This window comes from Anabrus simplex, chromosome 3 (assembly GCF_040414725.1).
Source record: "Anabrus simplex isolate iqAnaSimp1 chromosome 3, ASM4041472v1, whole genome shotgun sequence".
In the NCBI taxonomy this organism is placed as follows: Eukaryota; Metazoa; Arthropoda; class Insecta; order Orthoptera; family Tettigoniidae; genus Anabrus; species Anabrus simplex.
The window spans coordinates 274,864,497-274,888,494 of NC_090267.1; the positions used below are offsets into that span (position 1 = coordinate 274,864,497).

General features: G+C 42.6%; 1 protein-coding gene across 1 annotated transcript in view; it reads right to left on the reverse strand.

Annotated features, from left to right (window-relative positions):
- LOC136866250 (heme transporter FLVCR2) overlaps positions 1 to 23,782 on the reverse strand; it is a 191,550-nt gene extending 167,768 nt beyond the window's left edge. The window contains exon 1 of the mRNA XM_067143046.2: positions 23,454 to 23,782. The gene's annotated coding sequence lies outside the window, so the exon portion shown is untranslated. The remainder of the gene's footprint in view (positions 1 to 23,453) is intronic.
- Positions 23,783 to 23,998: the final 216 nt, after the last annotated feature.

The following is a 23,998-nucleotide window of genomic DNA, read 5'->3' on the forward strand; positions in this document are numbered from 1 at the left end:
AGATCCACCTTTTTTGTCATTTATCTTGTGAAAACAACCTCTGCATGATAGAGAAAAATGGACTTCAGAAATCAATTCAGCGGATCGAAATTTGCCAAAATTATCTTTCGAATTGGAAATAACAGAAAGAATGTTTCTTTTCACAGATTAGGGTAATTAATTATCAGCATCACATACTGTTCCGTTAGGAGCTACGATTTTTGAAACTCCGCGGCAACATTCATTCTATGTACTAGTCCCAAAATTGTTCCTTTCGTCTCCCCTGTGCAACTTTCTTTGGTAAGTCCAAACTAAACTTATGTTTTCAGTCGGTTAACACTTGTAATTGAGAGTTCATAAATCCAGAGCGGATAGTTAACTTCTTCCTCTTCATCTGAGCATTCGTCTCGCTGGTGCCACTTCGCTTATTTGATCTTGAAACGCCATTTTTCTCGATCAATGCATCGTCTGATTTCAAATGCAGAAGCTTCATGTCAGCGTTAATGGTGTCCTGCCATCGCTGTTTGAGTCGGCCTTTTTGGCGGCAGACCTACAAGCCATATTGTAGATGAGGAGCATCATTAACTGTGGCATTCGGTGTAGCGTACAGGAAATGACCATGCCACTGGCGATTTCTTCAGCGCTTTTTTGTTTTGTTGCTATTGGTTTATTGTCGCACTAACATGTCGAAGTTTTTCGATGACGCAAGGATTGGAAAGGCAGCGGCCGTACCCTTAATTAAGGTACAACCGCAGGATTAGCCTGGTGTAAAAATTAGAAATTTTCCGAATGTGAAATCAGAGCTATGTGACTCTAACCGCACGGCGAACTCACTCGGTCGCGAAATTTCTCATTAATTGGAATGATGCCAATTATCCATCTGATGACAGCATTCGGAATGTAGTCGAGGCATGAGGTGTCGATTGAACACCACAATATATGCATCTCCATACCCTGTAATTTGTGCTCTACTGCCAACACTCAGTTCCGTACAGGGCTACTGGACGAACTGCGGTATTCTTCTTCCTGGCCTTTCATCTAATTTATTGAGTTCGGTACTTTATGTGAATTTGGTCAACTTTAACGGCCGGATGTCCTTCCTGACGCCAACCCTATGTGGAGGGATGTGTTCACTATTGCGTATTTCTGTGGTGGTTATTAATGTGGCGTGTTGTATCTAGATGACGAGAAGTGTATTAAGACGAACACAAACACCCAGTGCACGAAACAGAAAAATTAACCATACGCAGTTAATAATCCATGCCCGGCCGGGAATCGAACCCGAGGCCCTTTGAACCTATGACCAGTACTTTGACTATTCATCTAGGGACCCGAATCTGAACGAACTACGGAATGATGTACTATATTTTTCTAATTTTAGGTGTATCTGCATCCCCCTGTCACAGAGTACATCTGTGATTTCCCTCCAGTGCATTCATCCTGGCTCTCGGTTCCTCACTGACATCGGTATCTCCGAACAAGCAAGGCCCTAATATCCAAATACTTAGTAAACGTCTGAGTGAGAGGTGGGACGTGGCCAGGAGTTCTGCTCAGCGTGCTTTCTCCCATCCCGGTTCGCTATCTCTTAACTCGCTTGTTGACTCGTGGGCAGCCACTGCGTGTAGATAAAGACTGGGCAGCGGGAGGAGAGGGAGACGACGCAGTCTCCTTCAATTGCCCCTTCCAAGATGCGTGACCGATTCCCGCGCAGGACGTTTACAAAGTATTAGGACTATATCTAGTGTTTCCGAATATTCCCGGTGCAGCGCTGCGGTTGCAATGTTAAGCATGCGCAATGGCTTCCATCATCTGTCAACACGGCACATGCAACCTTGCAGACGTTTACAGAGTGTGGCCATCTAGTAGTGAGGTTCAAGGTAATATATCAAGCCTCCGAATGTGAGACACGGGCCGTGATTCGTTTCGTGAATGCACCAAGTGTGTGAAATGTATTGTGGGAGTGCAATGACGAATGGAATGGTGAGGAAATGGGTTCGAATGTGTAATGAAGGTCGTGAAAGTGTGCATGACATTTCTGCGGAAAGGTCTGTCGTCACATATGAATAAGTCTGCGGTTGAAGCGTAAGTTCCTGAGGACATATGGTACACGACTTTGTCACTCTCAGTTTTGGGTGGCTTTCATCACAGGTGGCGTCGTTCTATGACGAAGCCATTCAGAAATGTGTGCCCCGTTATGAAAAGTGACTTAGTAATAGTGGTGACTATGTAGAGAAGTAGTCTGAAGTATGAAGAATCCAAAGAAAATAACATGTTTTCAATAATAATGTGTTTCATTGAAAAAAAGAGGTGCTCATGCACGGGTGCTATTTAGAATATAGTTATTTTAGAATCGGTGGAATTATTGATGAAGCTAGGTGCAGTTCCTACCTACTTAGTCGTTTTCATAAGGTTAGGTAAGGCCTGAAGCAGAGGCACCAGCACGCAGCTTTATGCACACTCCCTGGGAGAGAGAATTATGATGCTTTATCAAAATTCGAGGGATCTTTTCTGGTGAGCTCTGGCGCTCATACTACGGACATTTCGATTGATTATTTTTAAATTAAATTTATTTTAGCAATTTATTCAGTTATTTATTCATATGTTTTGAATTCGATTAAAATTGATGCCCAAGCGTGAGGTGATTAACTATTTTATTTTATTCATATTTGGTTATTTTAATTACATTGCATTGGTTATTAATTATTAATATACCGGGCGAGTTGGCCGTGCACGTAGAGGCGCGCGGCTGTGAGCTTGCATCCGGGAGATAGTAGGTTCGAATCCCACTATCGGCAGCCCTGAAAATGGCTTTCTGTGGTTTCCCATTTTCACACCAGGCAAATGCTGGGGCTGTACCTTAATTAAGGACACGGCCGCTTCCTTCCAACTCCTAGGCCTTTTCTATCCCATCGTCGCCATAAGACCTATCTGTGTCGGTGCGACGTAAAGCCCCTAGCAAAAAAAATTATTAATATAACTATTTTTATTAATTTAATGTATTTCTATTATTATTATTATTATTATTATTATTATTATTATTATTATTATTATTATTATTATTATTATTATTATTATTATTATTATTTAGAAAGATTTCAATTCACAACTCGCCACACACGCCGCGTTTAACTCCCTGAGGCACTCCCAAATGACTCGTCACTGTCTGGCGCTCACTCGCTATTGCCCCAAGACCGACTCGTGTTCTCCCAGCTTCGCTTTTTATGTAGGCCCGTGGAAGATTGTCGAGAAAGTATCTCGCAGTTTCTACTTCCAGATCATAATGGGCATCCTTCAGTTGTTGGTCGCTTCCCTCGCGCGGGTCCCAACAATTCGCTGGAGATATTGTTTAACTCGCCGCTCGCCCCACCAACATTGTTGCTGCTGCGCAAGCACTGTCCCGCCCTTCATTGTCCTCTTGCGGCGAGGATAGGAATTGTGCCGGCTGCCGAAACCTGTCGCACTCCTCTGGGTCAATTATTAATGGCTGGCAAATGAAATGACAGTGGGGAGTGTTGCTGGAATGACAGGGAAAACCGGAGTACCCAGAGAAAAACTTGTTCCTCCTCGGCTTTGTGCAGCACAAATCTCACAAGGAGTGACCGGGATTTGAACCACGTAACCCAGTGGTGAGAGGCCGACGCCCTGCCGCCTGAGCCACGGAGGCTACATTGATCTCAGTATATACGAGGGTTGGGGCAAAAGTCACGCAACTACCGAACTCGATAGCTGCAGTCGCTTAAGTGCGGCCAGTACCCAGTAATCGGGAGATAGTGGGTTCGAACCCCACTGTCGGCAGCCCTGAAGATGGTTTTTCGTGATTTCCCATGTTCACACCAGGCAAATGCTGGGGCTGTACCTTAATAAGACCACGGCCGATTCCTTCCCCTTCCTAGGCCTTTCTTACCCCATCGTCGCCATAAGACATATCTGTGTCGGTGCGACGTAAAGCAAATAGCAAGAAAAAAGTCATGGCAACTATTTTTTTTTTTGAAGATACCAGTCCGGTTGAAAATGTGACATATACAGACGAAAGGACAAGGTGTTAACTACATGTGTGGACAATGAATAGCACTGAAATATCGTAACACACTAATTTATTACGGTAGTATACAGGGCAATATGGCCTTCCCGGTGCAAAAGAATGACAACACAGTACACATAAAGTTGGCATGACAAACCTGGGCCTAAAGACCCTCAAAGTAGTCCCCTGCTACTGTCACCACACGCTGCCAACGATGTGGGAGGCGCTGAATACCATCTGCCTCAGCATTTACCGCACCATGTGTAAATCGCGTTACCTGTTGGCGCACAGCATTAGCAAAGTCCTTTCGTGTTGCAAACCGCATGCCACGTAGTGGTTCCTTAATCTTTCGAATGAGATCAAAGTCACAGGGCGAAATGTCGGGAGAGTACGGTGGGTGCTCCAATTCTTCCCATCCCCAACGTCGCAGTAGCTGCCCTACACACTCTGCTTTATGTGGTCTTGCATTGTCGTGCAGGATTATTGCACTGTCCACAAGATCCGGACGTTTCGTCGTACCTGTCGCACCAGGAAGTCCTTGTAGTACTGTGCGGTTACTGTTCTGCCAGGTGGAACAAAGTGGCAAACAATGACACCCCTGACGTCATACGTGACGATCACCATCAATTTGACTGGGGAAGGATTCTGACGAACCTTCTGCCTCCTTGGTGATCCAGCATGTCGCCACTCCGCGGACTGACGTTTCAGTTCTAGTTCGTATGCCCTGACCCAAAATTCATCGATGGCGATTATTCGTGACAAGAATTGATCGCCGTCCTGTTGCCAACGTGCAAGGTGGTCGGAGTATATTGCACACCGCACCCACCTTTGAACTTCCGTCAGTGCATGCGGTACCCACCGCGATGCGATTTTACGCAGTTGCAGCTCATTACGCAATATCCTGTGGACGGTGCGTTTCTCGATGCCACTTGCCCTCTCTAACTCCAGTAGCGTCCATCGTCTGTCTTCATCCAGGAGCTGCTCGATGACGGCACGTGCCACGCCGGTCCGCACACTGAGAGGTCGTCCCGAACGTTGCTCATCACACACGTCCTTGCTGAAATTTTCCTACCCACCGTGCTACTGTATAGTACGGTAGGGCATTATTCCCAAGGGCTTCCACTAATTCACTGTGATATTCCATCGTATTTCTCCCTCGGAGAGCGGCTATTTTGATGTAAGCGCGCTGCTCAACACGGATTACTTCCATCTCGCACGACACTCACCAACTAACTGATTTCACAGCCCTCGCTGAGCTACTACCAGCTATTACAGAGCCATCCGTTGTTCTGCATACACACTATGCTTGCATAACTTCCACACGAAACATATACGTTTGTGATCCGTTCACATATCTGCAAGAGAAGAAATAGTTGCCGTGACTTTTGCCCCAATCCTCGTATTAGAGCTCAATGCCAACAACCAACAGTTGGGAGCAATGCTATTCTACTTACCTCAGCGCTACTAGTGGAAACCTAAGTATTAAACAAAGGGCAGTCACTTCGCGTGTGCGTCGTGTTACTAACAATGCGAGGTGGACTGTATAGTTTTGCCAGAGATACAAACATAACAGCTTACATAACAGAAGGATTTGCAATTAATTAAAGAACTAGTCAAAAAACTGTACCGCAGGGCTGAGTGGTTCAGACGGTTGAGGCGGTGGCCTTCTCGCCCCAACTTGGCAGGTTCGATTCTGGCTCAGTCAGGTGGTATTTCAAAGTGCTTATATACGTCAGCCTCGTGTCGGTAGATTTACTGGCACGTAACAGAACTCATGTGGGACAACATTCCTGCATGTCGGCGTCTCTAAAGACCGTCAAAAGTAGTTAGTTTATCGGTCTACTTTTTCAGTCTTTCAGTGTCTGTTAAATGAAAGTTCTTGCGACAAATGACTCATTTTCGCGTTCACTATCAGTAGCATGTGAACGTCAATGAAGGCGATAATACTAATGCCCTACATTTAAACTAGTATATAAGACTTATTTCGATTGCTACATGCCTGTGTCGTAGTAGTTTTGTCACGATAACTCTAGACAGGTTGCGTTATTTCAGCGAGTTATTTTCTTCAACATATCAGCACGTTGACATGCATGTTAGTGTGGCAAGTATGTGGTACCTAAGGAAAAAACCTTCCAATATTGTTTTTCTATCTTCCATCTATCTTAATCTGTTTACCCTCCAGGGTTGGCTTTTCCCTCGGACTCAGCGAGGGATCCCACCTCTACCGCCTCAAGGGTAGTGCCCTGGAGCTTCAGACTTTGGGTCGGGGGATACAACTGGGGAGAATGACCAGTACCTCGCCCAGGTGGCCTCACCTGCTATGCTGAACAGGGGCCTTGTGGAGGGATGGGAAGATTGGAAGGGGTAGACAAGGAAGATGGAAGGAAGCGGCCGTGGCCTTAAGTTAGGTACCATCCCGACATTTGCCTGGAGGAGAAGTGGGAAACCACGGAAAACCACTTCCAGGATGGCTGAGGTGGGAATCGAACCCACCTCTACTCAGTTGACCTCTCGAGGCTGAGTGTACCCCGTTCCAGCCCTCGTACCACTTTTCAAATGTCATGGCAGAGCCGGGAATCGAACCCGTTCCTCCGGGGATGGCAGCTAAACACACTAACCACTACACCAAAGAGGCGGGCTATTTTAATTACCACTGTATTATATCTGAAAATTTTATCTTGAAAAAATGCGCATTGTCTCTTAAGAACGCATGTGCACTTGCTTTGTGTCATCTCACATTTAACACTATACTCTACTTCCAGATTCCCAAGAAGTTGCAAATTCTTCTTGGCAAGTAGGCACAGACTGAGTTTATCAGTTGATATCATTTATATGGGATAGACATGGATCAGATACAGAAGGAGACGATTGTTATAAATAATTTAGCAAGTTAGAAGTTTGCAATACGTTCTTCCTTTCTTAATCCATTTACATTCCAGGGTTGGTTTTTCCCTCGAACTCAGCCTCGGACCTCTACCATCTCAAGGGCAGTGTCCTGGAGTGTGAGACTTTGGATCGGGGAGTAAAAGTTGGAAGGAGGACCAGTACCTCACCCAGGCAGCCTCACCTGCTATGCTGAACAGGGGCTTTGTGAGGGATGGGAAGACTGGAAGGAAGAGGGAAGGAAGCAGTCGGCATTTGCCTGGAGGAGAAGTGTGAAACCACGGAAAACCACTTCGAGGATGGATGAGGAGAGAATCGAACCCTTCTCTACTCAGTTGGCCTCCCGAGGCTGAGTGGACCCTGTTTCAGCCCTCGTAACACTTTTCAAATTTCGTGGCAGGGCCGGGAAGCGAACCTGGGCCTCCAGAGGAAGGGGAAGGGGGTGGCAGCTAATCACACTAACCACTGCACCACAGAGGCGGTAACTTTGCAATACTACAAGCTGAAATGAACTAGCAACTAGTTATCCGCTTGGCATGAAGCGCGAACTATAAAATTCCCAAATGGCACTAGTCCCACCCGCGGGGTGGCGACATGCGAGGCATGATGGTCACATGCCTGTCCAAACTCCCAACCCGCCTCAGTCACATGCCTGGCGAAAGTAAGTAACCACTAAACGTAAGTCGGTAATTACAAAATGGTCTCATTTAAATGATCTTGATTCAAACGACTGGCGTGGGGCATGTGTAGAGGCACGATTTTTTCGCATTAACGATATATGCAATTTGAAGCGACTTTGAGATATCGTAACGAAACATATCATTCTGGTTAAGAAAGTAATTATTTTATTTTTGCGAACTAAGGAGATAAGGTCAGTTTAAAGCGAAATGTACTTATTTTGTAATAAGTCCTAAACTACATCGAAATTCATGAAAAATAACGACATATTCCAATATTACGTGCGTGAAGAGAAATGGAAGACAGAACAAGGATTTCTCCATTCGATAGAAATACCTGTTAGTTTTAATATTGTAGGAAATCCCTTCATGGTATGATCATATATGGTGAAACGGTAATTTGTGTAACCTTGATTACGAATATAATAAAGGAATAATATGCTAGTTGTTTAACGTCGCATTAACTCATCGGAGGTTTATTCAGCGACGCAGGGATGGGGAAGGGTTAGGAATTGGAAGGAAGCGGCCTTAGTCTTAATTAATTTACTTGGTGTGAAATAGAAACCACGTAAAACCATTTGCAAGACTGCTGACGGTGGGATTCGAAGCCACTATCGCCGGGCTGAGTGGCTCAGACGGTTGAGGCGCTAGCCTTCTGACCCCCTCGATCCTGGCTCAGTCCGGTGGTATTTGGAGGTGCTGAAATACGTCAGCCTTGTGTCGCTAGATTTACTGGCACGTAAAATAAGTCCTGCGGGACTAAATTTCGGCACCTCGGCGTCTCCGAAAACGGTAGATATATTTAGTGGGACGTAAAGCAAACATTATTGTTATTATTATTATTATTATTATTATTATTATTATTATTATTATTATTATTATTATTATTATTATTATTATTATTATTAGAACCCACCATCTCCTGGATGCAAGCTCACAGGTACACGATCCTTATCGCACGGCCAACTCACTCGGTATAATTAATATTGTTTCTGTTGATCTGTTTAATACATATACCACAGGGTCTAATAATGGAGGAAAACTCTGTATAGACTCATTGAAATAAATAAAATATTGTTTCTATCAATATATCTATATTACTCATGCATAATTCACAAATTATACGAATGAAAAGGACCAATTTTACAACATGATTAAAGCGAAGTCCGCCTCTGTGGTTTAGTGGTGTAGTTTGATGAACTGCCACCCCAGGAGGCCCGGGTTCGATTCCAGGCTCTGCCACGAAATATGAAAAGTGGGAGGTCAACTGAGTAAAGGGGGTTCGATTCCTACCTCAGCCATTCTCGAAGTGGTTTTGCGTGGTTTCCCACTTCTCCTTCAGGCAAATGCCGGGATGGTACCTAACTTAAGCTCACAACCGCTTCCGTCCCTCTTCCTTTCCTATTCCTTCCGATCTTTCACTCCCCCTGCAAGGTCCCTGTTCAGCATAGCAGGTGAGGCCGCCTGGGCGAGGTACTGGTCATTCTTCCTAGTTGTATCCCCCGACCCAAAGTCTCACGCGTCAGGACACTGCCCTTGAGGCGGTACAGGTGGGATCCCTCGCTGAATCCGAGGGAAAACCAATGGATTAAGAAAGAAAACGATGCAAAAAGCCCTATTTCGTGAAAATTGGTTCCTTTTCTGATGTCGTACGTAAATTAATGCAAAAAAGTCATACCTCTAGGCGCGTATGATATGTGGCGAGTAAGTACGAAATGAGCCTTAAGGCTTATTAATATCTTCCAACTCACCGTTTGAAGTTTTGGTGTCCTGTTTCATGCTTCTCGTGAACTGATAACACACGCGGGGAACAAAAGACTGCGGCCCGTTATCTTCTGGCAAGTGATAAAACGAACACGTTATGATTGAGCTAACATTGGCTTTATTAAAAAGAATATTGTGTTCCCTGTTATCACTATTTACTTACTTACTTAATCTGCTTACCCTCCAGGGTTGGTTATTCCCTCGGACTCAGTGAATTTACTATTTGTAACTAGTTCTGCGGCCTCGCTTAGTTCTATATTATCTCGTATCTTTAAATCGTTAGAAAACCGAGTCTAACCATCGCCGTCTTGGTCTCCCTCTACCCCTCTTACCCTCCATAATACAGTCCATTATTCTACTAGGTAACCTATTCTCAATTCACCTCACGTGACCTCGCCACCGAAGCCGCTTTATCCATCGAGTTCATTCTTAACTTAGCCTTTATCTCCTCATTCCGTGTACCATCCTACTATTGTTCCCATCTGTTTGTATCAACAATCATTCTCGCTACTTCCATGTCTGTTACTTCTAGCTTATGAATAAGATATCCTAAGTCCTCCCATATTCAAATGAAGTAACAATCAATATGTGTCCACTTTTGCTTAATAGCAACACCACGTCTACAGTACTAACGTACAAAGACTCCTTTAACACATCTGGATGTAGTCCATTTCATAAACAAATGAAGCAATAATCAGCCTGCCCTTATACTGCCATCTACTTTTCCAGAATTTTACATGTGGTAGCAAAAACTGAAGAGGTGTTTATCTAGATTCTAGACCAACTCTATCAGTTAAATCTAACTGCGATTGAAAAACCCACTGCAAAATAGAAAAAAGTTTAAATCAGTCACCACTGATCTGAAATTTAGGGTAGATTCCCTGTCTCTTGTTTATCTGATCTTTTCTTAAATAATTTCAAAGCATTTGGAAATTTATCGCACATCTCTGTTAGTTAATTACACCAATCCCTACCTCATGTTCCTGTAAACGAATATTTGCCTCATATCGTGATCTCTCCTACTTTTAAAAACACCACTCAAACGTATTCGTCTACCAATGTAATTCCAAGCCGTCTCTCCCCTGACAGCTCGGAACATACCGCTTGGTCGAGCAGCTCGATTCCTCTCTTACATGTCTTCCTAACCCAAAGATTTTTTGAAAATCGTGGTGCGAGGTATATGTATCGAACTTGATTGAAATTAAAATAGGTACTTTTAAAAAGTAATAAATCCTCACGGTTTCCCATAATAGATTGCATTTGAATATATTCCTTAACATGGTAGTGCATCTTATAAGCTTCCGCTTCCATTTCACTGCACAGAAAAATGCGAAGACCGGGCGAGTTAGCCGTGCGGTCATGGGCGCTCAGCTGTGAGCTCGTATCCGGCAAATAGTGGGTTCAAACGGACTGTCGGCAGCCCTGAAGATGGGTTTCCGTGGTTTCCCATTTTCACACCAGGCAAATGCTGGGGCTGTACCTTAATTAAGGCCATGGCCGCTTCCTTCCCATTCCTAGGCCTTTCCTGTCCCATCGTCGCCATAAGACCTATCTGCGTCGGTGCGACATTAAGCAAATAGCAGAGAAAAAACAAAAAACAAACAGTATTTCTAGAAAAATGCGAAGAATATTAGGCCTACAACCAGCACTCGTCATGTAATATTTATTTATTTATTTATTTATTTATTTATTTATTTATTTATTTATTTATTTATTTGGGAAACCAAAAACAGTGAGATGCCGAATTACAGAGTTCCGTAATCAAAAATATATTTGCAATGGAATAGCACAACGCAAGCTTTAAAAAAATGAGAGAGCTATGAAGAAAAATCAACTTATTTACTGATACGCCGTTGAACATTGTGATAGTACATATATCACACCCTCGCACTATATGTAGAAGTGAGAGATATTATTGTCAGTATTCGATTTATTATTATTATTATTATTATTATTATTATTATTATTATTATTATTATTATTATTATTATCAGTATTTCATTTGTATATTTTGTCATTAATCTTTGTAAGCTGGAAGGTATCCATATATGTAGTATGAGTAATTTGTTTTGCACGAGTGGGAAAACATTGCTTTATTGGACTCTGGTAATTTGGATGACTCATGCGAGCATCCCAGTCTGATGAGTTGAGCTTGTTGTTGTACTAGGAAAGTTCTATGACTCATGTAAAACACTAGAGAGTTTGTTCATGTCTTGGGACCAAGAAGTAGTTCAGGGCATGGTCTTGACAAGAGGATCTATCATGATTGGCTGGCAAGGACCAATCCAGACGTATCATGTGAGAGGAAAGGGAATGCCGAAGTCTTTATATACTTCGACATCACAGCGGAAGAGAACGACTAGAACCACAACTGACACACTGTACGAGAAGGAAGTAGTGCGGACACACGGTACGGGAATGAAGTAGTGCTGATACACGGTATTCGAGTGATACTGCTACAATGGACTGGACTTCCAACGTTCGTGAAACGTAGTCTTGTTATGTTCGTGGAAAGTGACTGATCGACAAATTGTGGAGTGTTCACGCATTAACTATTGTAGCACTTGTGGCGGCCTGGCATTATATGTTGGTGAAAGCAATCTCAGACTCTCCATAATTTATGTTCAGGATCGACAAGCGTGTGTTACTCAAATGTATATATATATTTACAACAAGTGTTTAAGTCTGTGAACCCAGTATTACGAGGTACAGTATCTGTGTGATGTTATAACTGCCGTTTATGAGAATCGGCAAGTAGTATTGATACAGAGACAGTGAAGGGTATTTATCTACAAATATGTACATTGTTTATCGGACTATCTACAAATGGTAGCTTAGTTTTCGCTTTCGTTTTCCCACTGTTTTCATTATTGTTGTTGTAAATATGGAGTCTTCCAGCAATCTTTTGTGTGTGTATTATATGTATAATTTTGTGTGTTGATGAGGTGCTCATGCACGGATTTTGTTAAGAATATAGTTGGCTATTTTAGAATCAGTGAGTTATTGATGAACCTAGGTGCAATTCCTACCTATTTAGTCGTTTTCAGGAGGTTAGGTAAGGCCTGCAGCAGATGTACCAGTACGCAGCATTATGTACACGCCCTGGGATATAAAGTTTATCATGCTCTATCAAAATTCGAGGGATCCATTCTGGTGAACTCTGGCGCCCATACTACGGACATTTCGATTAACTATTTTTATTAATTTAATTTATTTCAAGTATTTTATTAAGTTTTTGAGTAATGTTATTTACATGTTTTTATTTATATATTTTATTAATGATTATATTTATTTATAATCACAAACTATTACAACATTACCCTGCTTTATCACTATGCCACGGGGTTTAAATTGCATTTCTTATGATATTCCATTTGACGAATCAGTTCACTTTCAACTTCAGGAAATCTTCCGCTTTTCGACCCCCACAGCTCTTTTTTCGATGTGTTGGTGTTTTCAAGGACACCTTTCTATATTCGCCAGTAGCGTACATTAAATTTTTGGCCGACGCACGATTACCGGCTTTCTTCGCAAACTGAACCACTCGAACGCTAAAACTTGCCGTAAAATTTGAACTCTTCTCCGTAACTCAACTAACTATCTATCTATCTTATACTTTACGTCTGGCACATACCGTATACCAATATACCGAAACTGAATCCAGTTCAACAATGTCACATTCCATCTAGCTCATTAGGCCAGGGAAAACCCTACGATCCGAAATTACCTAACTGCCTTTCACCAAACAAGAGGAGAGCTGATGTAACGAAATTAAGGGAAGGGTTACAGGAAAAGTTCGACCTTGAACTGAAAGAAGGTATGCATGTTGCAGGGCTACTACTGCTAAAATGTATTCATTTCGTCCCCTGAAGGGGGAGGCGGGTCTCTTAGACGGTGACGCCGTCTCTCAGACAGGGAGATTTGTTACGGTGAAGGATTTTTAATAAAGGGTACAGATCTCTGCACATGGTTATGAGGGTATTTAGGGGTTGTAGTAAGGATGTAAAGGAGAGGGCATATAAGTCTCTGGCAAGACCCCAACTAGAGTATGCTTCCAGTGTTTCTTGATTCAAGAACGGGAAAAATCCAAAGAAAAGCAGCTCGATTTGTTCTGGGTGATTTCCGACAAAAGAGTAGCGTTACAAAAATGTTGCATAGTTTGGGCTGGGAAGACTTGGGAGAAAGGAGACGAGATGCTCGATTAAGTGGTATGTTCCGAGCTGTCAGTGGAGAGATGGCGTGGGAGGACATCAGTAGACGAATAAGTTTGAGTGGTGTCTTTAAAAGTAGGAAAGATCACAATATGAAGATAAAGGTGGAATTCAAGAGGACAAATCGGGGCAAATATTCGTTTATAGGAAGGGGAGTTAAGGATTGGAATATAACTTACCAAGGGAAATGTTCAATAATTTTTCAATTTCTTTGCGATCATTTAAGCTCGATTAAGTGGTATGTTCCGAGCTGTCAGTGGAGAGATGGCGTGGGAGGACATCAGTAGACGAATAAGTTTGAGTGGTGTCTTTAAAAGTAGGAAAGATCACAATATGAAGATAAAGTTGGAATTCAAGAGGACAAATCGGGGAAAATATTCGTTTATAGGAAGGGGAGTTAAGGATTGGAATAACTTACCAAGGGAAATGTTCAATAATTTTTCAATTTCTTTGCGATCATTTAAGAAAAGGCTAGGAAAACAACAGGTAGGGAATCTACCACCTGGGCGACTGCCCTAAATACAGATCAGTAGTGACTGAATTGAATTGAGATGCTCGGAGAAGGTGAGGGGGTTGGCGGTAGTGGCCTATACTAGGAACTGTCCCGGTATTCGCCTTAGTGCAGAAGAATGAAAAACCACGGAAAACCATTCTCAGGACAGCCGACGGTTGGAGCGAGCACTGTCCCGTCTCCCGAATGCATAGGCGTAGAGAGACGGTAGAGCCGTGGCCACCCCTCCTCTGCTCGGTTGGCCGCTCGGAGTGCAGAGCTGTTCGACCAGGGACCAGCTGTGGCCACTTATGGGCCGAGACCCACTCTGCATCAACCGACCCTGCTGCAGGGTGTACCTTGTCCCTGACACATGAAGATAAACCGATGTGAAATATAAGTGGGGTTTCATTTTCTCCATCTAAACCATAACAAAAATTAGGGTACGTAATATATCGTCGCTGCCGGGACAAAACCTCCTATGTGAAATTATTTTAGCTTAGAACTTTGGCTGGTAAGGTTCTGTCATCTAAGGTGCAATATCGTGTGCGTATTGTCAAGGCATTCCCGCTCTTCACAATGTATGTGCTGCGTGTCAGTATATCTCCAAAACATATTATCACATAGGAGGTTTTGTCCCGGCAACGACGATATGCGAATAAAAATAGTGTGTTCCCTCTTCCGTCACTAACTACTACTACTAAACGTTTTCATTCCTCCCCTGAAGGGGGAGGCGGGCCTCTTAGACGGTGACGCCGCCTCTCAGGCCGGGAGATTTGTTACGGTGACGGAGATGTGCGGAGAAGGTGAGGGGGTAGGCGGCCGTGGCCTATACTACGAACTGTCCCGGCATTCGCCTTAGTGCAGGATAATGGAAAACCACGGAAAACCATTCTCAGGACAGCCGACGGGTGGGACCAGGAGTGAAGTCGGGCACTGTGCCCCAGGCCCGTCTCCCGAATGCAGAGGCGTAGAGCCACGGTAGAGCCGTGGCCAACTTTCCACTGCTCGGTTGGCCGGTCAGAGTACAGAGCTGTTGGACCACGGACAAGCCGTGGCCTCTTAAGGGTCGAAGCCCACTCTGCATCCACCGGCCCCGTCACTAATGCTATGGTGTAAGGAACAGGAAGCTGACACTGCAGTTTTCTTGGGAGAATGATGCCATTATGAGGGCATGTCCTCGTCATACTCACGCTTACTGACTGGGGTAAAACAATGAGTTAGTGTTAAAGGTAGAATGGCACCCGACACAAATGAACTCAGATTCCATCGTCTGCTACGGTATCGATTCCTGGATCAGTACGACGAAAATGTCATGAAAGCACTGTTGTCAAATCCACAAGTGTTTGTTTCCTTCCCGATTCTAGCCTCAAGTAGTTACAGATATACTCACCAGACAGGCGCCAGGTTGTGAATCGTCCTGTCGAGCGCACTTTACATCCCACCCGGATATCCTTGTTCTTGTCACCAGCATGCGGTGTATGGTGCCAGCTAACAATTACTGTACCGTACGTCAGATGGTTTCTACAGTACACCGAACGGTGTTCGGACATTCCGTACCACTTGATTTTTGAGGACATTTCGAACCACCTAGTCGTTATCTACCTGCGAACGGTTTTCCCGTAATCCCCAGATATTTACGCCAGTACAATTCGTACCACTTGATGTCAAAGTGGAATTCCATTTCCACGCCAGCTGGCATAATGAGACTGATAGACACACTTTAGAAATTAGAAACAAAAATGATTTACAACATTTGCTGAAGAAAACTTCTACATTGTTTTAATAACTGCGCTTTAAACTATACTAATCACTTATGTTTACGTAATTTTTATTATCATAAGAAAGTCGGTTTTAAAAGAATAAATCCTGAAACAAAACAATACAATAGAGATATAGCCTACATCACGTTCGGGCGCAATGTGCCTGTTTAATACAGTATTACCAACTATTATTGTGAATATTTATAAACTACTGTATCCTTTCATTAACAAGTAAGTAAAATAAAATATTCTGATGAACTGGCCGATAATATTTATAATTTCGTATGGCTATTTCTAGCCGAGTGCAGCCCTTGTAAGGCAGACCCTCCGATGAGGCTGGGCGGCATCTGCCATGGGTAGGTAACTGCGTGTTATTGTGGTGGAGGATAATGTTATGTGTGGTGTGTGAGTTGCAGGGATGATGGGGACAGCACAAAGACGCAGCCCCCGGGCCACTGGAATTAACCAATGAAGGTTAAATCCCCGACCCGGCCGGGAATCGAACCCGGGGTCTTCTGGACCGAAGGCCAGTACGCGAGTCGGACAACTGGCCGATATGAGCTGGAAGGTCACGCGGAAACACGAAACTACTGAAAGGGGAAGTAGGTAGGTCCACGCGAATGATGAATACGAGATAAGAATTAACCCGCCGTTGGTCGAGCGCTCACCTATCGTCCTTGGTGAGGTTTCTTCATTTTTGTAGACTATTTTTACTTTGTTATCTTTTCGGGAGGTTTATATTTTTTTATTATTCTATTTTTAAGCCGCAGATAGCTTTTTTTATAATTTGTTTAACGTCGCACCGACATAGATAGGTCTTATGGAGACGATGGGATAGGAATGGCCTAGGAGTGGGAAGGAAGCGGCCCTGGTCTTAATTAAGGTACAGCCCCAGCATTTACCTGATGTGAAAATAGGAAACCATGGAAAACTATCTCCAGGGCTGCCGACAGTGGGGCTCGAACGCACTATCTCCCGGATGCAACAAGCTCACAGCTGCGCGCCCCTAACCGCACGGCCAACTCACCCGGTAGATCGCTTTTAGATCGTTATATGAGGGTCTTGTGTCTTTATGAGATCTAGACCCAAGGTTTTCAGGAATTTTCCTCTTGAAAACTTTTTCCAATATTGCAGTTCATAATGATTTGTGAATGTATTCCACCAATGTAAAGAAAATATCCTCAAAGCGAAGGGCACTAAGCAATAAATAAAAGCATATGTAGCTCATAACCAAATGAAATATTTCAGGTGCAGTTGCGTCATTTGCACAAAAGTATAACATGCTTACATGGGAAGATTTCATCAGCCCAGCCAGATAAAGCAATCCAATAAGGGCTTTAAATTCTTCTAGATTATATCAACCACGTCTGATATACGCGTGTACTTTTCTCTAATTTTCTCATCCGTACATTCGTATGGTAGGATATTTCTTCAAGAACCGATACTGGTAAAAGGAGGTTCCATACGTCGGTAATTGTCTCTGAAATCCTGGCCTTCCCTGTCACTTCTTGAAGGTGAATTACGACAACCGCCTTGGTCTCCGTCTGCACAGATTTGGTACGTGGATTATCCATTGTGTTGTCTTGTCATGATCAGTGTAATAAGGCCCAAAACTAACGGCAATTCCTTCCTCTTCATCTTCTTCAGCATATTGTGGTCAGTATTTTCAACCTCATCTACCTCGGAGAATCACCAGAAGAACTGTTACCGTCCTGAAATATATTCTCTTCATGGTCCGGTTCCTCTTCACGCCAAATGGCCATTTGATATTCATTATTCGCACTGTGAAAAATTAACTACACATAAAGATGGAAAAATAATTAGAACTGGGTAATTAATCATAAGGATTGTAAGAATCTGAAAAGCTAAACACAAAATACGAAAATCGAGAATCAAACAAAATCAGTAAAAATGTATAACACGGATGGTCCAGGGTGAGCGCTCAGCTCACTGGCACGTAGTAGTGTGCGATGATCACTTTTCTCCCTCTTTAACTGAACGTGAAAAGCGAAAAATGAAAACAACCGACTCAAAAAAATGTGACAGATACAAACCTGGTACTATTGAGCTTGGAGGGCTAGAGGAGTTGCTCAAGTAAAGTCAGATAAGGAAATGAAGGTCGGGCTTCTCCTCCAACTTAAAAATAATCTGAATAAGAAATCAGCTTCGACTAATAATTTAAGAAAAGTAAGGTATGGTCTAACGGAAAAGAAAGCCTTCTTATTTTCCTTGGTCGTTTCCCAGTTACTTGGGGTCGGCACTTTACATGAATTTAACTCATTTTTACGTTTTTACGATCGGATGCCTTTCCTGTTGTCAACCCAATCTAGAGGGTTCTCTGGCGGCTTCGATTCTCGGCCGGGTCGGGTATTTTTACTTTGTCTAGTTAATTCCTCTAGTGCGGGGACTGGACGTCTAATCGACAGATATTAAAGCACTAAATTCCTCTGTTATGTTAACATGTTGTGTATCAAGCAAGACCTTTCTCGATACAGTGCATTTTTAGTTTATTATAAGATTTTTCTTACTCCGATAAAAAGGGAACACCATCTTCTACAGGCCATGAAGGCCCTTGGACGAAAGGCTATCACTACCCGTAACCTCGGCACTAACAATGAAACTGTTTGTGTTGGACCAGGCAGATTTCCATTGAACTTGTGTGAAGGATAACTAACATGTCCTATATTTAACGGTAACAATCACTATGCCGTAATATTAACGGTAGTGTTATAAATAAAAATAAAAATCCACAGCCTGTTTCCAGTCATTTGACCGGGTCAGGAATGTAATGAATGAAGCCCCATCTAGCGGCGAGGATAGGAATTGAAGACATGGATGGAAGAAGGGCTTAAGTCAGGTTGTGTCGTTATTCGGTAAATTGCATATATACATTCCTTGGTGGCTGTTCTAGATACTACCTAAATGGCTTCTCGGTAGTGTCAATAGATGGCGTGTGATGTGCTATATTGAGTTGCGCCGTTCTTCCAAATATTGCTCGTGCCCGACTTAAAATACACTCCAATGCTGACTTACGGCGAGCCAGCACTCATCACTCATCAGAAGCGAATCGGCTAACGCAGGAGTAATGTCGGGAGGAGAAACATCTGATATTTTAGCAGATGACAGTGAATATATACCAAGTGAAACCTCAGATGATTCGGATACCAAATCCTTACAATCGGAATGTTCTGCCGTTCTCAGCCCAGTGTCATTTGCAACATCACAAACAAAAGCATTTTAGTTTTCAATTCAAAAGTATGTCATATTATGTTACTCTCCTGAATGAACTGTACCAGGAAGCCAGATTTATAATATTACGTTTCATGACAAATTTCAGTTATTGAAGGATATAAAGTCTGTAGATACTTTGGATAGTATCCCAGTCCCTCATGTAGGTATTGAAGCCGGGAAATTAAAAGATGTTAAAGATTTAGTAAGCTTTATATGCGCAGATGCACGTGCATGGTTTGAAAATATTTACCAGGGAGCTGAATCTGTGGGAGTAGGAAATTCTCGATATAGTGGCTCCCCTAATAACATGTTGTGACCTGTCAAATGTTCTAACCTGTAAAACTTGTCTACATGCTTCCAACAATGTAAATAACATTAATTTTCAATGAAAATGTTTCTTGAAATTGGAATAAGGGCGTAACTCCAAAATACAAAACAGACAACAAACCACAAAATTTATAAATATTTTTGATGTACATATTATGAAATAATCAAGAATATAGTTATGTATAATATCCCAGAATTCTGTATTTCTGAGAGAAGTGTTTGATGTTATAATTCTTTAAACTCATTTATCTCGAAAGTGTGTTTTTTGAGTTGCGCCCTTCTTCCATCCATGTCTTCAATTGTGCCAGCTCCCGAAGCCGACACAAATGAATTCAAATCAAGTTACAAAGACGATATGGTTATGAGGGTATTTAGGGGTTGTAGTAAGGACGTAAAGGAGAAAGCATATAAGTCTCTGGTAAGACCCCAACTAGAGTATGGTTCAAGTGTATGCGACTGTCACCAGGATTACTTGATTCAAGAACTGGAAAAGAAAAAAAAAGCAACTCGATTTGTTCTAGGTGATTTCCGACAAAAGAGTAGCGTTACAAAAATGTTGCAAAGTTTGGGCTGAGAAGACTTGAGAGAAAGGAGACGAGGTGCTCGAATAGGTGGTATGTTCCCAGCTGTCAGTGGAGAGATGGCGTGGAATGGCATTAGTAGACGAATAAGTTTGAGTGGTGTCTTTAAAAGTAGGAAAGATCACAATATGAAGATAAAGTTGGAATTCAAGAGGACAAGTTGGGATAAATATTCGTTTATAGGAAGGGGAGTTAGGGATTGGAATAACTTACCAAGGGAGATGTTCAATAAATTCCCAATTTCTTTTAAATCATTTAAGAAAAGACTAGGAAAACAACAGTGAGGAAATCTGCCACCTGGGCGACTGCCGTACATTGAGATCAGTAGTGATTGATTGACTAGCCTGTCGCACTCCTCTGAGGCAATGATTAATGACTGGCAGATGAAATGAAATTATATTCGAGAGTGTTGCTGGAATGAAAGATGACAGGGAAAACCTGAGTACCCGAAGAAAACCTGTCCCGCCTCCGCTTTGTCCAGCACAAATATCACATGGAGTGACCGGGATTTGAATCACGGATCCCAGCGGCGAGAGCCGACGCGCTGCCGCCTGAGCCACGTAGGCTCTGGTAGTGTTATAAATAATTACCGAAAAATTCCTGGGTGGCTCTCAGCAGTTACCTAATGACCTTGCGTATGCACTGTAGAAACATGCCGATACTTCTATTCTGAAGTTATGTAAGCCATTTTATACCGAAAGCGAGATTTCGATAACACGGACAGAATTTCAAGCTCTGCAAACCTGTTTAACTAGCACGTACAGTATTCTACGTAAATATATCAAAATATTAGGTTTTTAGTAGCCTACTGCCCGGATCCTTGTGGCTTTCTGTTCAGAGGGTCTTAGCTTCGATTACTGGCCGAGTCAGGTATTTTAACTTTGTCAATAATTCCTCTAGCTTGGGGATTGGGTATTTGTGTTTCGTGTTTATACATATCTTCATTGGGAGTACATAAAATATAGAAATATGTAATAATGATTACCTCACTCTAGATAAGGTTGGCAACAGGAAGGCATCCGGTCGTAAAACTGAGCTAATCCATATACTGTAAAGTGCAGACCCCAAGTAACCGAGAAAAGGCCAAGAGGAAGATTAGGGTTTAAGTACGCTATTCTTGTCTCGTTTAGAATATATGTATGTCCACCCCTTTGTCCCGTTTCTTGATACGCGGTCGGGGATGAGGTGAGATGAATGTATATGCCATGTTTTACGGCCGGATGCCCTTCCTGTCGCCACCCTCAGTTGAGGAGCTAATGACGATGAAATGCATGTTGGTGAATGAAATTGGGTAAGGAAGTGGAGGAATCGGCTGTTGCCTATGAAAAGGAACTGACCCGGAATTTGTCTCGAAGTGAAAATGGGGAACCAAGGAAAACTTTTTTTTTTTTTTTGCAATTGGCTTTTACGTCGCACCGACACAGATAAGTCTTATGGCGACGATGGGACAGGAAAGGCCTAGACGTGGGTAGGAAGTGTCCGTGGCCTTAATTAAGGTACATCCCCAGCCAGCATTTGCTGGTGTAAAAGTATGAAACCGCGGAAAACCATCTTCAGGGCTGCCGACAGTGGGGTTTGAACCCACATCTCCTGGATACAATCTCTAGAAACACAAACGAGGAAACTACTGGATTCCTGATCAGAATCTCTCATTTTCTCATTCTGTATGCAACTTATGCAACAACAGCAGGTGCAGCAATGCTGTAATATCTGAACTGATCATCCTACTTGTTTCATTGCAATCTGGGATAAGCCGAAGTAAGTTTATTATTATTATTATTATTATTATTATTATTATTATTATTATTATTATTATTATTATTATTATTATTATTATTACGTTATTAGCTTTACGTTCCACTAACTACTTTTACCACCACACTGAGCCAGGATCGAACCTGCCACGTTGGGCTCAGAAGGCCAGAAGGCCAGCGCTTCAACCGCCTGAGTCACTCACCCCGGCATTATTATTCATAGATGCATACACCTTCATAATACATAAATTATTATTATTATTATTATTATTATTAATAATAATAATAATATTAATATAATATAATATTAATAATATTAATAATATTAATAATAATATTAATAATATTAATAATAATAATATTAATAATAATAATAATAATAATGTGTTGTGTTCGCCCGTGTGGTGGCCATAATCGGTATGGTCTAACACCGTGGTTAGCCGGTTCGAGTCCCATTGGTTGAAAAAAGTTCATCATCAGAATGTTGGCCGGCGGGGTAGGAGAGCAGGTGGTAACAATTTCTTATCACTAGATTGCGTGCCAAAAGCCTGGCTACAATTCAAAACTTCTCCGCAGTGTTCATATGGAGTGAAAGCATATGACGCTGCTAATGGTGATTCGCTCATCGGATGGAGACGTAAGCTTTGAGCAGAGCCTCAGACGTATTTACTAGGCTACGTGCCGGCACCGGGTTTCACCCTCTTCCTTCCTACTATCATACAGTATATCACGTCATTCGTTTCATCTCATTAACTCGTCTGATGCGGTTGGCGTCAGGACGTGCATCCGGTTGCAAAAACTCGCTTACAGATAATGGTGCCTACGAAGTTCAAAACACTACTCTAACATGGGAAAGAGAGAAAAAAAAAAAAAAAGAAACTAAAATTACGAATTCGTGGAGAATGAAGGTAAAACGAGAACCAGAACTGGGTAAGATTATTTTTGATAGAAGCAAAAATATAAGGTATGATAAGAGATCACTTCTTCGTGTTGTAATCTGGCTGCATCCTCTGAGCGTCCCTTAAAAAAAATTCCCAATAAAATTATCAGTAAAATAATTATGAAAATGGCATGATTACAAGAGTTCGGTAAACACTCTCTGTAACTTCTTTTTCCCCTGCATGTCTGACCATTTCCCAATTACTGCATTGTCGACACAACATGTGTTTTACGGCTGGGTGCCTTTCCCTGTGCCAATCCTTTGTGGAGGGATATGTTCACTATCGTCTGTTTCTATGGTTGTTGGTAGTATGATGCGTTGTGAGCAAACGCAGGTGTGTGTGTTAAGACGAACACAAATACGCCGTCCCTGAGTGAGAGGAATTAAGTACACGCGGCTAAAATCCCAAGCTCGAACCCGGAGCACTCCGAAGTGGAGACTGCTGAGTTGACCATTGAGCGAGGAACGCAGGGAACCGAACTGTAACCATGAGTCTTAAATATAGTGAGGTGGAGGACGATGTTATTAGTTTTCGCTCTTTTTCCAGTCCCTGCACCCAAATGCTACACAGTTGAATGATAGCATCTCGGAATTACACATGTAAACGGCACAACACCTTAGTACCCTTTTTTTCTTTTTTCTTTTGAGCAACAAAATGTTGGGTTTGGCTTCGGGTGGACTTTTTATGAAGCGCATCTCTTTGTTTCTCTACACATTCACTTTTGCCGTCAATGTGACTCACCACGACCACGTGACGTCAAGGTTATTGATCTCGAACCAAAGCTGTATTTTTTAAAATAACCCTTCTATAGTAATACCGATGTTATCTTACCTGAAAATAGCGTTTGTTCCTTCTTCGTTCTGCACACACTGGTCACTTCCGTGTCCCGATCCTCGCGTGCCAGTCACCGCACTGTGAGTATGACGCCAATCGTCATTATCAAAGGACGTTTTACGCTCAGCTGTTCCATGGCCTTCTCATGTCTGCACTGTTTAGAATGTAGGCCATTCACACCAGAATAGGCCACACCACCTCGACTAGGACACGCTGGCAAGAGTTGAGTTACCGAACACACCGCCTGGTTGAGGTATGATGTTTCACGTACACAGTTGAACAGCATTCAAGGCCATGTTCCCTGAATGGGAACTGCTGTGCACACGTGTGCTCTCTCCACACAGATACTTCTCATTCGCACAGAACTGCACTGGGAATTATGGTGCGTCCTTACCAAGAATAATGTAGGCGTACTATTATTGTAACTTGACTGTATCCCTGTACGCTATGACGTGTACTCCACACTGGGATCCAATGAACTCAAATTATTATTATTATTATTATTATTATTATTATTATTATTATTATTATTATTATTATTA